At 33.0% G+C, this 16,919-nt stretch overlaps 1 protein-coding gene across 2 annotated transcripts in view; it reads left to right on the top strand.

The window, feature by feature from the left end:
* Positions 1-16,919, top strand: part of LOC150102817 (transcription activator GLI3-like) — a 154,412-nt gene that overhangs the window by 74,383 nt on the left and 63,110 nt on the right. The gene's annotated exons all lie outside the window — the stretch shown is intronic.

Here is a 16,919-nt window from a genome sequence, read left to right as displayed (position 1 = left end):
CACAATTTCCCTGGTAAACCTCTCTTTTATGCTTCTTTACCAGTAAACGTATTCGAGAATTTAAATGTTTCTTGCGCAAAATTAATTACGAGTCCTAAAGAGAAAACAGGAAATAGAAAAAAAAAAAAAAAAAAGGCGAACACTTCGATTTCAACAACTGGAGAAACGGTTATATATATAAACACGTGTCGAACGATAACAAGGGTAATAAAATTTAACTAGTGCAAGCGAAGATTTTTTTCATAATTGCAGTCTGCCTGAATAATTATTTTCCAAACAGATGTTATTCTAAATTAAAATTATCCTTAAAATATATCTTCACTAAATCAGACATGAAACTGCTTAAACAGCAATAGAAATCTCCCGAATGGTGTTCCATTTAGGCGACCAAGAAGCAACTGTTAGAATCCAAAACGTGTAATGACGGTATTATTATTATTAAATAAATATCTAAATTAAATAAATATTAAAAAATAAAACAAATAGCGCAAGTTAATTATCATTTAAAAATTTCAAGAAGATGGTCGTCATGGTCTTTCATCCATGAACCAATTTTTTAGCAGATATGTTTCAAATATTCTTCAAGATCCCATTCATAGAGCATCAGAGATTTGGAGTGAAAAGAGTCCGTTTTAGTGGCCCATCCTAAACCTGATAAGAAACAGTAGTTTTTTTTTGGCGCTAAACACAATAATAAAAAAAATAAAGAAACAGCTGCAAAAGTATCAGGTAACATGATTTTCAATTAAAGTGATTTTCATGCTATGTTAAATAACTAACCTGACCCTTAAAAGTTGTATAAACTAATACCATAGCACTCCATTAGTTTTAAAAAAAATTTAAAAAAAAAATCTTCCTATAAGAAAAAAAAGTGATCTTAAAGTGCCTCTGTCCTAGTCCCATGAAAACTAACCTAATCTTTAACATCCCAATATTTTTAACATCGTTGACCAAAAAAAAAAAAAATAGAGGAGGGGTGGGACATCGGGCCTCTGGTTCTCGATAAACAACATATCCTTTAAAAGACACTGTAATTAAACACTTCTTCAGTAATAGCTACAAACGGGAAATACCTAGCTAAGTGCAGTATCACGGGATCAGTCAAAGTACATAACAGTTGTATTATATTTGACTTTGTTACTCGATGTCAAATTGCCGCTGTGTTCTATATATACTGTACTCATATGCTGTTTAACTAAAAAAAAAGTTACTTTTTTTAATCACTTTACTACTTAATCACTACTAGCCAGTAAAGCAAACTTTATCAGAGAGCACTATTTTCCATAATTATGAAATAATTATCGAAAACAGTGTCATCTTTTTTTTTTCAATGTTTTCACTTTTTATCCAGATTGTCTTGTCTATTAATTAATTAATACTATTTATACTTTTGTTTTCGTTGGTATCGTACATTAAAATACTCCTGTGATATTGGTGCACATAACATAATTCGTTTCGTTTGTTTGCATAGGTGTAAACATTTAGAAAGGTAAACATTAACCCACTCACCTAAAAATTCGCCATGAAATACCAAATTTTTGTCCGAATAAGTGGATATTTTCATAATAACGTTCCTTCGTACTCAGATGTATGCAACGCAAATTTTGATTAGAATATCGTTATCATTAGTTAAATAGATTGCTATGGAACAACGTCAAAATTCCATTATAAATGAAGCCGAAATACTGGGAAATTTACCTGAAGATACTCAGTTAAAATAAGCAGTTTAAAATTGAAATCCGATGTCAAATAACATCAAATTTCAATTTTACTGCATAATAGAAAAACTGAAATGGTAGGTATGTAATACAGGACAAAAGCACAGTTTGTTTCTTAAAATAATAACAACACAGAATCATTAGTTTTCCATCGCATTTAAAGTTTCATTGCTGGTCTTTCTAAAAGACCAATTTTCCATCACACTATAAACACAAGTAATGATTAACACTTCTTCAGAGCATCGTGAGATGCAAAAGTACACTTTTTGTTCACATTAGCTAATTTTCTGCCTAATTATCGCTGTCATCATTTGCAATACGGTTAGTTGCAGCAGCATAGTACAAATCTAAGAAATTGTTAGTAAACAGGGAATTGATTCAACAACAAAAAGTTAATTTCATCAGAAACAGAAAAACAAAACACATCAAAGTGCATGCAAATCAATTTTTTCCCTCTCAATCAATAATCCCTCATACGAAATTCGCCGTAGTATTAATACCAATTCCACCGAGTCGTTACAATGAATATTTTCTGACTCTTTAATTGAACCAACGCAACACGGGAGACCCATTGATAGATATCGCTGTATAGGTGTACATATCGCTTCAAAATGGATTTACATCTTTCATATAACAAGGAAAAGACCCCACAGTTGATTGCGCTTTACTTCTGGATGGGATAAGCCATTTTATCTAACAGATTTATTTGAGCGATCGTTAACAGTGCCAATCACTCAATATTTCCAGATTTTTTAAATTATTATTTAAATATCCGTGTTACTTTGCGATATACTATTGTAACCTGTTTATCAAATTGCTGCCATTATTTCTTTGGAGGGGTGGACTTGATAAAGGTCAGTCGTACGATGAAAAACAATGTGAGGTACGCAGTTAAAAATCAGTCAGCTTTGAAAGCCTGTAAACACATCCGCATAGTCATAATTTTTATATAATTCTGTCAATAAAAGAAAAGAAAAGAAAGTTATATCCCAAATAAATTAAAGTGAATAGAGTACATGTCCGTTGATTATTTAATACAGAATAATGATTGTCATTACTCAGTATTAGACAGCTACTCTGTTTACTGGAAATCCGAAGTGTAGTTAGTGTGTGTGTGTATGTGTGTGTGTGTGTGTGTGTATGTGTGTGTGTGTGTAATGGTGGCAACAGTTAGGTTCTGCTTTATCCGTCATATGACAAAAGATAGCGAGTGTACGTTTCCACTGTTAGTAACGCAAGACATACCGATTTTTTTTTTCTTTTTTCAGTTATTTGCTATTAGAGTCTAGATAACCCGAATGGATATTCTCCCACTGATTACCACTAACAGATTGTGATTGAACAGATGTGAGCTTACTGCCATGCATATTTGAATTCTTACTTGTTTGAAAAAGCGTCATACATACACAGGATTTCTGAATTGTCTAACCTTTAACCCGTCGACTAAACTAATATCCTGTCTCCAACTTGGATTATCACACACACGCAAGAAAACAAAAACAAGGAAATTACGTCGTCAAGAGCGATACTGACGAAATCAACGCCAGCCGAAGCTCTTAGATTATTATTTTTTCTCTGCCTATGCTTCAAACCACCTCTAGGATTGCTTACGTTCTGTATATTTCGTCCTTCTACTTTACGCAATTAGAGTTTGTGACGTCACATTAAGGAATTAATGTTGAAATGCGAGCATCTGCTAAGTATCGTTTAATTGAACCTGTTTTTGCAATCGTGACTGCAATAATTATGCACAATTACTCTCTCTCTAGACTAGTTCTCATCGGGAGCAAGTCTTCTAAGATGACTGTCGAGTAGTAGTAAATCCCCTTGGCAGATTGCTTACCACAGCCCTTTACAAGTTGGCGTCACATCCCCCCCCCATCATCCTCCCTTCTTCAGTTCTGATGGTCGGAAGGAATAGAAGGAGTGATTTTAAGCACATTTCATTTATCCTCCAACAGTCGACCACTACTTGCCTTGCTGACTAGTTCTGCAGCAGCTGTTCACAAAGTGATAATTTCAGTGCTAGATTTCTTATTCTTAAGGCGTCCTTGTGAGACATTGGCAGTCTTTCACAAGTAAATAAATACATAAATAAAGTCTTGTTGTTATATGATGGATTGTCAGACGAGGATGCACGGGAATGAAATATGAAGAGCATATTTAAAACTGTTTAATTCTTTTTAATTAGTAGTTATGTAGTCTTCAGAAAATTACTGTGTGAAAATAACAGAGTGAACGTGTTCATTACGGCTATTTTGTATCCCAAAATATTTCATTTTCATTTTCTGTTTCTTTTTATTATTATTATTTTTTTTTTATCGAAACGGAAGGTTATACTACGGTCCTCCTAAGAGAATAATCCTTATAAAATATTGAACATTGAAAGGTTAAAACACGGTTGTCTAAAGTAGAAAATCCAAGATAGAAATGACAATATTACCAAAAAAAAAAAAAAAAAAACTTAACCTCATACGCAGTCACAAGGACGTCGTGATATTTGTTATAAGACTTCAGAGATCTGAGTTCGAAGGTGAGCTAACGGTCTCGCACAGATGTAGAGTTTTTCTCTATCAAAACACAACATTTGATCGAATAACACAAGTAACAGGCATAAACCTCTGAATTCATATTGCTTTGCCTTGGAATTCATATTCCAGCCATCCTCATTCAAATAAACTCTTTAATGCTTATCAGCTTCAAAAAGCTATTGAAGTTTGAAGAACTTCTTGAAGAAAAAATTCTCTGTTCTTTCTGTATTTGTTTTATGTTTCTATTAGACCATTTTATGTGACCCACGAAAGATGATAAACCTATAGTACATTAATACTGTGGATGGGTATAAGGATTTTCTTTTATTTTTATAAATTTTTATTTATCTTTCAGTTTGTCCGGAAAATCCCTGCTCTGGAGAACAAACGTGAAACTTTTTCAAACTACTTCAAGCCACCAATAAGTTGGGTAGCGGTCTCACACCGACAGATACAATTCATTCACCACTTAAAGACAATCACAATACATGCGCGCGACGGAAATCGAACCCGCAGCCTGTTGGTTGGAGAACGGATATGCTAACCACTCTGGTTAGTAACCAGGCTGGTAGCGTACCAAAGATTGTGATAATACGTTTACTTTAGAAAATATACTGAATGATTTTAAAGCAACGTTGGTTTCTTTTTTTATTAAAAAAAATTAATTTACTTAATAAAAGCCTTAATTCCGTTTTCCTTTTAATACCTTTTTATTAAAACTTTGAATAAAAAATGCATGCTTACTATGTGCTCGTATTTTTAATCCCAGATGAGTCTTTGACTCCATGAGGTCTTGGGTAATAATAATAATAATAATAATTCTTCGTAAATTTGCTTTAGCAGCATCATTTATAATCCGCCAGATCTTTATGCGACACTCTATATTAAGAACATAATGTTTTTAAATAATATATATGATTAACGTATTAAATTTGTAGTCGATACAAAGTGCATAAAGATTTCATTTCATAGGGGACAAGGATTTGTTATTTTGAAATATTCGATACGAGTTTACCAGTTGTTCAATCGAGTTGTTAAATTTTAAATATACGTGACAAATAGCGAAACAGGTAGAAACACATCGTACGTAACACAGCAGTAAGAAGTTCTCATCACAATTTCAAATCCTTCTATTCGAAACCAGCTTACGTCACAAATATGTGGACTGCTCTTTTTAAGAACGAAATAGAAAATATTTTAGACACTTATGCGCATGCCGAAGCTGTACTTAAATATGTACATATCAAGTTGCGGAGGTTTCGTAATGTTTTATAACTATCAAACAACAACTTAGATCTTAAAGTAACAGAAATTGCTCATCCTGTAGAAGTGGACTTTGAGTACAAAGAAGCGAGCTTACTGATCTGGAACGTAAACACTGTGCTATAATTTCTGTTTATATTTGAAATACGTTATTTATTTATTTTATTTTATTATTTTTATTTTGTACGTGCAATATAATTAACTTTTATGCAATACATTCATGATATGTAAGTCCTCCACACCAAGTTTAGATTCAACACACCGCACGATTTTCTTGTCAACTTAGTTCGTAGCACAATGTCGTTTGTTAAGTGAACTGACAATGCTGGCGGAGAACCAAGGACGCTCTTTTCTTCCTTGAAAATTTTATCATGTAGAGAGAACACCAACCAATGATTATATGCCGTAATCATTTCCTAACGTTTGACGAGAATAGGTTGGATAATTTCAGATTTGAAGGTGGGTCTATTTGATGGCGAACTTCTGAACCGTCATTAAGGATGAGCTATTCTGTCCCTATCATTAAGTAGAGGGTAGCATGCACGAGCCTGTGGATCGTTCATTGTTTGATGTGTGTTGTACAACACTAAGAGCTCCCTCTTTTGGATTTGCACAAAAAAGAAAGGTCTGATAGAAGGTTGCAGAGGTCTGTGTCAACATGGGCAAGGCAGCGTCGCTACGGGACTATCAAAGTGCGCTTTTTAGTATTAAAAAGGAAAACTGCTATATGCCACAGATAATTAATAGTCTTTAAATATTTAGTTAGCAGAATGAAAGCAGTTTGCCCTTTCTCTTAATATATAGCCGGCGGTCACGTACTTTAAAAGCATAGCGTTACAAGACAAAACGTTCACTTACCTTGACGCAGTCTTTAGAATTGTTGAAAATAATAAAACCAGAGTCATGTTTCCGACTAAAAATAAATAAAAGTATAAAATAATTTTATTTATTTTTTCATTATGAGTATTCCGGAATAATTATTATTGATATTTCTAATTAAATGCCACAATTCAAATAATTATTTGTTTCACCAAAATAAATAAAATAAAAAGATTTAAAATTTAAATCACCGACAGGTGGCAGCAATAAATTTCATAGAGAATTTTTAAACTCGAAATGGCAATGCATGGTATTAAATATTATATCTGAACTGTTCATCGTGATTTAGTTATTTACTTAAAACCATTTAGTTATGATGACAATTAATTAAATTAATTTTTTGTTGCCTAAAATACTTTATGAAAAATTAAAAATAAATAAAAATCGCGCTTTATTTTCAATTAGCTATTTTTTATTTATATGGTTTTAATAACAACCTCGACTTATATAAATTGTTCTAAAAAAAAAACTTTCCCTTTTTATGATCATGAAAAAAAGGTAGAAATTAATTTTTAATACAAATATTCTACACAAGTATTTATATTTTCTATACGTGACGTTTTGCTAATGAAAACTGGAAGACATAATTTGTATTGAAAATACAAATTATACCATCGTGTTGTTTTATTTTATAAAAGAAACAGAAAATAAAGAAAATAAACATTTTCTTTTCATAATAATTTTCTTCTATTGAATGTTGAAATTATTTACAAATTATCGATCACGTAAAATTCTTTTTTCTGAAGATATAGAAATTTATCTTTTCCCATTAACCATTAAATAAATATCTTTATTGGAATATAACCTTTTTTTTTTTATTTTTTTTTTACAAATTGATATTTTTTTCAATTTTAATTATCAATTTTAATTGGAAGTAGTGAATTTATCTGCATTCGGAAATAAATACCTCTTTGCACGGTCATTGTTTACTAGATTTGCATAGAATGAGACTTTTAGAGCATTTCGATCTATCATTATCAGACCTCCATGGAGTCAAAAGCTCATCAAAACTTCTTCAGATATCAGCACGAAAATGCTAATAGCTATTTTCAAAACTCAGAAATGACATTTAATTAGCATTAACAGGACGTTGGAAGAAAGGAACAAAAGAATTAACTACAACAACAATAAAAAAAAACCTTTCCTGTTAAAATGATACGACCACACCTGTACTTGTGTTATTTATTGGATGTTTTCCCACTGTTTAGGCCTACAGCGTGCTCTTAAAGTTTAGTTACGGAACTGATGTCACTTTATGATGAATATCGGGTAGGTTAGCTGATTTGGTGGAGTGTAAAAGAAATTTTATTTGAGAACATTAAATGTCGGGATAAATTATTATTTTTTTTTTTTAATCTAACCAATCCTTGACTTGCTAACAATGATAAGATTAATTTCAGTGATTTCGGTACTTATACATGAAAAAAAAAAAAGCATTTGTTTTTAGAAACTGTCAGCCTCGACAGTAAATCAACTCTGATGTAATTTTATATTGTTTCCTTAAATTCTCTTTCTATTTAGTGAAAGATGGAAGAAAATATGTTGCTCAAAGTTTTGAAACAAATTAAATGAAAATTCTGCTATAATTGTTTAAATGTACAATGAGAAAAGTTAAATGTTTAATGTTTAATGCTAATTTTAACGAAAGTTAACCGAAATTTAAATAAGCGGAATGTATTAGGTTAATGTGAATTTCATGATCAAACGTATGCAATATATTTCGACCTGCTTAGAAGGAAAAAGTAGAGACATTAGTTGTAATCAAAATCAACTCTCCAACGTCAAAATAATATTACTAGGTATATAAAAAATTAAGATTGAAATGCCTTTGGGTGATAGATTGTAACAGCTATTCATCATACAGTTTTCCCATGTAGATACAGAAATCATATTTTCCAATTCCAAAGTAATTTTTGTGATCCAGCCTATCTACTGTCACATACAAATCACGTAGTGTTCCAGACATTAAATTAACGAAACTATATTAATAATTTTTGGCAGTCGCGTTTTACTTTTTAAAGTTTAACTACTAGGAAAACTAGTGTGTGTGTTATCATAGGCGTAGGCGCATTGTAACCCTGATCACTCTTCGCCTCTCCAAACCTTAGGCTATTACCCCAGTCTAGAGATACGAATACAAATCCTCTCCCACCTCATGTTCTTCTTTGCTAGTCGTTCCAGAGCATAGTCGGCTCTAGATAGTAAGCGCTGCATCCGGATGTATATGGATACTTAGTGATAAAGAAGAGTAGGAGGAACTCTTTAAATGCGTTTCACGCAAGACCCACAACAGATCTTAGGTGACTAGATACATTTAGAAAAATTTGATATTTCTGATTTTACTAAAACTTCTAAGACTATTTAAGTTTTGGTTTCAACAGAGTCGTTTTAAATGTATTAGACACACTGGAGTGAAAGGCATATTTTTATCTCCTCGGATCACTTCCATACTTGTTAAATTTTGATTAATGATATCAATGTATATCTAGAAATTTTCTTCCAAACAATTTGAAAAAATTGTACTAACAAAACACCTTTTAACATGAATTGCCACCATTTCACAATAAACTAAAAATAGCTGAATGGAAAGGTATTTAAAAAAAAACAAAAAAAAAAAACAAACAAACAAGAAATATACATATAGATGAAAGTGTGATTTCATTTGAATCCAATAATAAATCAAATTTATTATTAATAATCACATCCATCTGTCACAAGTAAAACTATTTTCCTGTTCATCGAAAACCGTGAATTTTTGACACAAAGATGCCACTTTCAGATAACAAAAAATATGAGGCTTTATGAGGAAACAAGATATTTTTTCCTACATCATGCCACGGGTGTTATTTAAACTGCGTATTCTGAATGAATTCGTCTGTTTTGAGGGGGATGAAAATCCTCTACAAAAACAAAACGAAAAACCATGACAATTCTGTACGAGACCAACTAACTGCATTTGAAAATCTCTTATCCCTATTCTGTGTATCCCACCTAAGATTCGAATTGACGTAGAAACAAAAGACACTAGTCTTCCGATGCGCTACACATGGCTGTTATCCCCTTATGATTTCATGAAAATTCCAAATAACGTCCACCAAATTAATAAAATTACTTAAGAGTTTGGTTCCTCGGGGTTTTATCATTTTACATTTTAAACTTTTTTTTTTTAATTATGGAAATTGACTCGGTTACCAGTGCTTAGGTCGCATGTATATTGTAATTTTGTGTATGAACTCAGAGACAAGATAGTGGGGTTGGGAGAAACAGAAGTTGTATGCAACTAGTTTCTCTGACTTAATCCATTCTTTGTTTGTTTTTAATAATGGAAACAATAAACAGAAGAAGTTAAGAATCTCCACGATTATTCTTATGTCCAGGAAAATAAGTCATATAATTTTTTATATGAGAACTTAAAGTAGAATGTTCATTACCTTGGCTTGCAAATGAATGGAATTTTGATAGTTAAAGAACTGCGAAGTGATGGAATATATTTTTTCTTGAGAACAATGGGTGCCAAGTAGAACTGTGTAGCTACTGAATTCAAAGATATGAGGCATTCCTAGATCATGGTTACCTGAAATATGGCTTGAAACATTGATGTCATCCTGATCTCATCCTGGGTTTGTATGGAGTCGAAGTGAATAAAAATATCGGTATTTTGGTATTATTGTTTGTTATCCCTTCCTACAATTTGTCTGAAAACTGGGATCTACTCTTTCAGACCTACGCTAGTTTCATTCTAATCATGATAAATGAAGTATAGTTTGGGTCGCCTTCCATTGTGCTGGCTTACGGTAATACAGGTTGGTAGAAATGTCGACATGTTAGGTAGAAAAGGACAATATTCGAGAAGAAATTAGGTTGTCTAGCATTCGCGTTTAATACAGATTTTTTCTCCTGGTGCTAATGGGGTCAAAGAAATACGTAATTCTTCTTTGTGCATGTGTAGATGTGTGCGTGTGCGAGTGAGATATTTACAATAACATTTCAGCACGTGTCTTGACTGTCTGTATGATAGTTTCGTTTGTTTGACTGACTCAGAAGGATATTGACATAATGGTAGTAACATGTTTTCATGAGAAAGAGGATTCTGTTTGGGAGAAAATATTAATGAACAGTCCGCAGCTTAGTGGTAAGATGCTCTCCAGTAAATGCTTTGTAGCGTATGAATTTGAAGTAAAAAAAAAAAAAAAGAGCAATTTAGTTTACAGAAAGCAACAACCAAAACAACACAGAGTGTCTTAATTGACTTTTCTTCTTCTGCCATTGGTCCTAAAATTATCAGACGAAGTCCACGAACTGAAGGAAAAGAAAGTGGGAATCCTTATATTTTACTCTTAAGTGAAATTATCCTTAACTGCAAGAAGTAAAAGCACTAAAACTATTTGAAATATAACAATTTTCAGCTTAAAGAAACTTGTATGGATTGATGAATATTTTACTGCTTTGACGTTTTTTTTTTTTAAGATATTTCGCTCAAATTCAGAATAAGTCTTCTGTACAAATATTGGCTAGACATGTTATGTAGGAATGTTACAAAACATATTTGACTGCGGAAAGTTATGTTTCAGATCAGTTCCTTAGCTAGAAATGTGATTTTTTTTTAAAAATTTTCTCTCTCTCTTTCTCTCTCCCTCCGTCAAGGCAAGAGTGGTACTTGTAGCTTAGCTTTCAGACAGCATGTAATCATTTGTGACTAGCGGCGAAAATTGCACCCCCCCCCCCTTACAACAGGCTTCCCACGAAAACCTCAAAACCTTAAATTATTTTTGTTCCTTAGAGATTTCTTGCGGCAACCCCCCCCCCCCTCTCCGCCGCGTTACTGGATTTCGCGGTACGTAGCTAATTGCAAGCCTCTGTAATCAGTGCATCTTTTTCGCACAATTTTGTTTGAAAAATATAAAAATCTTAATTATTTTTTTCATTAAATTATATTTCAGATTCTGTCTTATAAATTTTATTAAAAGTTATGCTTTCTTAAAATAGTTAATTTAGTTGTATAAGTAACATATTAGAGGATAGAATATAATAGCAATAATAACTGTTAATTTTAGAAAGTTTTTTACCTTGGATATACTATGCTCATCAGAACTGTAATTCTTTTTTCTAAAAAATGTAATAATATAAAATATTTTTAAACAAGATTTATTATTTTATATTATGAAGTTGACAATTTCATAAGGATCTTTTTTTTTTTTTTTTCCTCTCAAATAAAAAAAAAAATTAAAAGATGATTCTCAAGCGAAAAAATTGGTGGATGCTATAAAATTACTATCTGTTGTCCCCATGAAGAATGAGCCTCCCTTGTTCGGATTTCAGAGGAATAACTAAAGCTATTCTGCCACAATATTTTTCAGTACTATAACGAGATGACGTTTTAGGTTTAACCATCGTATTTCAATTATAGAATGTGTGATTTGAGTATCCGCACAGTTACATGTCAATAACATAACTGCATTTCCCAGTAAGTATTGCAGTACCTGTTCCTTCTTAACAGGTGCGATACTGTCTTTTTTTTTTTTTTTTTTTTTCTTTGTGTAAAAAGGAGAACGACCGACGAACGTGATACATTAGGTGATGTGCTGGAATTACTGTAATCATTCACAATCTTCAAACAGCATATGCAAAGAACGTGATCTTCCTACGTCGAAAAAAAAGATATAAATAGGGGGTTAACGAACATCTAAATTAAGTGGGGAGTCACGTTCGTGTTTATCTGAAGCCAACGATAGAGTTATGACAAGCGAAAGAGGTCCGATAAGAACATCAATGTGCATTATGTAAAACAGCCATGGTGTTAGCCCACACGTTACCTAAAGCTTGAAAGTTATTTTCAACTTTGGATGAATTACTGTTTTTTTTCCCGAAAAGTTTTTACTTAATGAACGCATCTTTAAAATGTTTCATTCCTTTCTTTGTTTTAAGATTGTTTACATTTTTTTATCATCATTTTCTGTTGCCTACCCTCAAGGGATGCGCGCGACAGTACTACATAATGAAGTGTTTGATACATTTTCTACATTTTTCTTTTTTTTTAAATATACAAGTAAATTTCTTTGGGCAAAATGTTGACCAAACTTTGCTGATCGTTGATTGTAATTTAATAACTCTTTAGTAACCAGAAGCGTAGCTAGAGGAGGGTGGAGGGGGCGATCTGCCCCGGGCGACACTTGAAACCTTTTTGAACTTTTGCAGTTGATTCTAAAATAGGGTCTCGAGAACTCATTTCCAAATATTGTAATACTGTGCTACAGAATTTTCCTCACAATTGCTGTAAGTATTGCTAGTTGTGAGAAGAGTTTTTCTAAATAAAATAGATTAAGAATTACCTACATTATTATGAAATAGACTTCGCCAATGTCATCGACGATTTTGCTAATAGAAAAGCAAAAAAAAAAAAAAAAAAAAAAAACGTTTTAGAATGTTGAAATTAAAGTTTTACTTCAAAAATTAACATACTGTTTTCATTTATTTCCCTATACGTCGTTTTGACTTTTTGTAGTATTTTTGGTGTGTATTGAGAGGGGCGGAAAACTCAGGGACTACCCCTGGCGGCAAAAGTTCTAGCTACACCACTGACCTCGTGTTGTGCTTATGCCAATGTTTAGTAATTTGATGCTAAGAGTTTATTTTTAATCATTGTCTAGTTATACGTAATTACACACGCGGATTGATCCAAACGAGGAAGCTTTCAAATTTAGTGAGTTAATTAAATTGTTTAGTTCCTGAAAGAATGTAATAACAAAGGCTGAAATTTACCTCAACATTATGCATTCTTTTCGACAACATTCTGTACATTCTAAAGGAACCAAATTTGGGAGAGAACAAATCATTTTTAAGACTCCTGTTCGGTCAAGGTTTTCGTTATTGGAGTCCAACTGTAATATTTACAAGGCAGTTTAATTTTTCTCTTCAGTTTCAGTCACGCAGTTGAAGTTTTAGTACAAGCTAATCCCTTTCATTCAACTAAGAAAGAAAAGATGTATTCTTAGAAGTCTACCCAATTCACGCTGCGTCTCAGTTTGAGTTATGGCGACCCCTGGCAGGAGATAACGTCACTAAAACTAATCCGTATTCTCCACCTGCCTCGAAATTTCTTCTTTTAAGTTTCGAGTGTGTGTGTGTGTTTCGATGAGGAGCCTTGAAGGGTTAACGATATTCTAAGACGCCGAGATTCGGGGAAAGACAGGAACGTGGAGATAGGGTGTCGACAACCTAAGTTCACGGAGTTCACGTAGCTATTGTGATCATGACGGACAAGGAGTTTGGTTAGTTGTGTGCGTGCCTTCTTCATCTGTTTCGCTTGCCTACGCTTTACAGCTCAATAAAAGCAGTTAGTTGAAGGAAAATGTTATGGAAACGAGTATATATGTGAAATTCGTCCTTCTCTTTTATGAGAATTAAAGGGCAAAGTTCACTTTATGCAGACTTACAGAATGTTCGTCTGAATAGTGAGGAATTGTCTTCCTGTTCTTTAATGACTGGGTTTGTTTTCCTCCTTTGGGAGGTTGTATACGCTGAGACTAATGCAGTCTATTATAAAGGATTGGAAAAAATTCAAATTATATTCGATAGATGGCTCTGGTGGAGTCAGCAGCAATTTTATCAGTCTGAGTGTTTATTGACATCTTCGAAAATAAAAGAAAAATATTCTAACACACACGCACACACACACACACACACACACACGCACGCACGCACACACACACACACACACACACACACACACACACACACACACACACACACACACACACACACACACACACACACACACACTTAAATAATAAGAAATAAAACAATAAACGTGTTAAAGGGTATCTTCTGTTCTAAGCGACATGTTTTATTGTAAATGTTGTTGTCTTGTTCTTTGAAAAGTCTTAGATGTTTCCATGTACTCCTTGAACTGCTTTGGCTATGTCGATGATTTTGTTTGTATAGAGCTGTTGTTCAGGATTCGGGTCTATTGCTTGCAAGGCTGCTGTAATTGCTGGACAGGTAAAGATGTGAGTGGGTGTAAGTTCAGTATTAGGGCAGTTGTTGCAGTTTCTATATGTTCTTGTATCATCTGTATTGATCTTCATTCCTCTATATGTTCGTAATCTTGCTATCGTGGTGGAGGTCTTTCTGTCAGCATTGATTTCGGGAATTTGATTTGTATCACTGATTTCAGTGGAATTAGTTTAGATTTTGCTAGTGCGTTAGCATCAGCAAGAGTTATCACGTCAGTTTCTTGGTTGAGCTCTCTAGCCTCTTTTGCTATTTTATCAGCTGCTCCATTGTAATCAATGCCTACATGAGCAGGAATCATTGTAAAATGCAACTTTTTCCTAAAAACTTTAGTTGATTTAAGAGTTTATGGTGTCTTGTGTGCGATTGGTATTGCCATTTTTGATTGTCTCCATAGCTGATCTTGAGTCACTATAAATTATGATTCCCTCTGATTGTTGAGATGCTGATAATTTTAAGTAGGCTTCTAAGTAGGCTAGTAAGTAATAAATGAGGACTTGATATACTTTCTATTTTGTCTTATATGTTGAAAGTATCTTTTTATGCTATATTTATGTCTTTTGCCGAAGTGCTAAGATAAATTTCATTGCGGTGTTAGACCTGTAATCTCTACTGGAGGCCTGAAGTGGCTTGAAAAAAAGGTTCGTGTTTGATTCTAAAGCAGCGTTTCCAGTTTTTTATATAAAAGAAATGAACAATAAAAAAAAATTCTGAGCCCGCCCACAGTACTGAACTTTTGATGGGTGGGAATTACATATCTGTTTGAGTAATTTTCAGACAGTAACATCACTTAAAGTGAACACGCAGTGGCAGCAGATAACTGCTGCCACAACTCAATTACGGATGATTAATAACGGTGATGATTAAGAAGAGAAAAGAGCTGCCTGCTGATTTCGAAAACATTAAAGGCTAATAGAGTTCCACGTATTTCCTTTGGAGAATGAAAATACGTTGAATTTCAAAAAGATGTGCTTTATATATATATATATATATATTATTGTTATTATTATTATTTTTCATTGTATGGATCATTAACTTAATCATCAAAGAAAATAAATTAAAATGGAATGAATGATGCCATTGTAATGGTTGATTCGTGATGATGATGATACACATCAATTAGCAGTACTCTGAATCCAAATCATGTGACAATCTCACGCTTTTCGTAATCCTCCATCTTCCGTTTTATGATTTGCTCTTTATTTAGGCACGATTACTAAGAGATGGAAAGTTCTGTGGTTCAACTTAGGAGTATTATTATAGTCTTAAATCAATCACCAGAGGCTACATTTCTTAAGCATACCAAATGATTTGATATGACGCAACAGCTGATTAGAGGATGCTGCGTTAAAATTGTAGCATAAATTTATTTAATACTGTCCTTAGGCGAAAAGGTTGTCTTCATTAATAAAAATAGCCGAATAGCTTTTCAAAATAAATTAAAAAAAAAAGGATAAATTCAATCATTAATTCTTCCTTCAAATTCATTTTTGGTGCTGGAATAAATTTAACTGTTTTACTCACTTTGATTCACCCTTGAATAATGAGCTAATGAGCACTTTTATTGCTTTGAAGCCCAACTTGTGATCCTTGATAGGAGCAGATAAATTAATCTTATCACTCTCTTATTTGCTCTGCATATTCTTCCTTTAATTTTCCGGCTGTATGTTTTGATGGAGAGTTTCGAAGGATTAAAAAGACAAATGTGTGGGCTAGCAAAAGTGGCTTGCCAGCACGAAAATTTGCATGCTGCTCTTGAGTGACTTAGCCAACCTTATGAAATACTTTCTAGAGCAAGAGTTTCTTAACCTTTGAACTTTTTCGAACTGACTAGTAACAGTCGCGAATACCTTAAGCCATTTCCGCGATTTGAATATCGAAACAACATTTACAAAATACACAAACAAACATTACAAACAAATGACAACTTACAAATTTTTTATTTAATGCATGAACAACACACACACACACACACACACACACACACACACACACACACACACACACACACACACACACACACACACACACACACACAAAGATATTAAGTAAATTAATTTTACCCTCTTTCATATTCCTTGCTCTACAGAGTTTTAAAATATGTTCGGTTTCAGATTTTTTTTTAGATATATTCATTATTAATCAGCTGAGAAAAATTATTTAATATCCTAAGTATTTGCAGACCCGTGCATGGATGCTGCGAAACCGATGGGTCCGCTTGACCACAGGTTAAGCAAAGCATATACATTTTGCAATAGTATTTTGGCAATCCTCCATAAATAATATCTCTCTCTCAGCATATATATCATAATGTCGGATCTCAATATCTGTTGATAAGGCAACACACTTAACAGACGTAATACACTACGATAATTCATGCACAGATTAGTTAGAAAGTGTAAACAAGGCATTAATGGAATCATCATGAGGATTTTTGTACATAATCCATAAAGCTGTGCATCAATTATCCAAATATTAATAATGAACAAGATTTTTCAGTTAATACATTTTTCTCTTA

Source organism: Typopeltis vanoorti, chromosome 10, assembly GCF_054136105.1.
Source record: "Typopeltis vanoorti isolate ZY-2024b chromosome 10, IOZ_Tvanoo_1.0, whole genome shotgun sequence".
NCBI classification, from domain to species: domain Eukaryota; kingdom Metazoa; phylum Arthropoda; class Arachnida; order Uropygi; family Thelyphonidae; genus Typopeltis; species Typopeltis vanoorti.
Note: the sequence above shows the minus strand (reverse complement) of the source record. Positions and strands in the feature narration are given on the sequence as shown.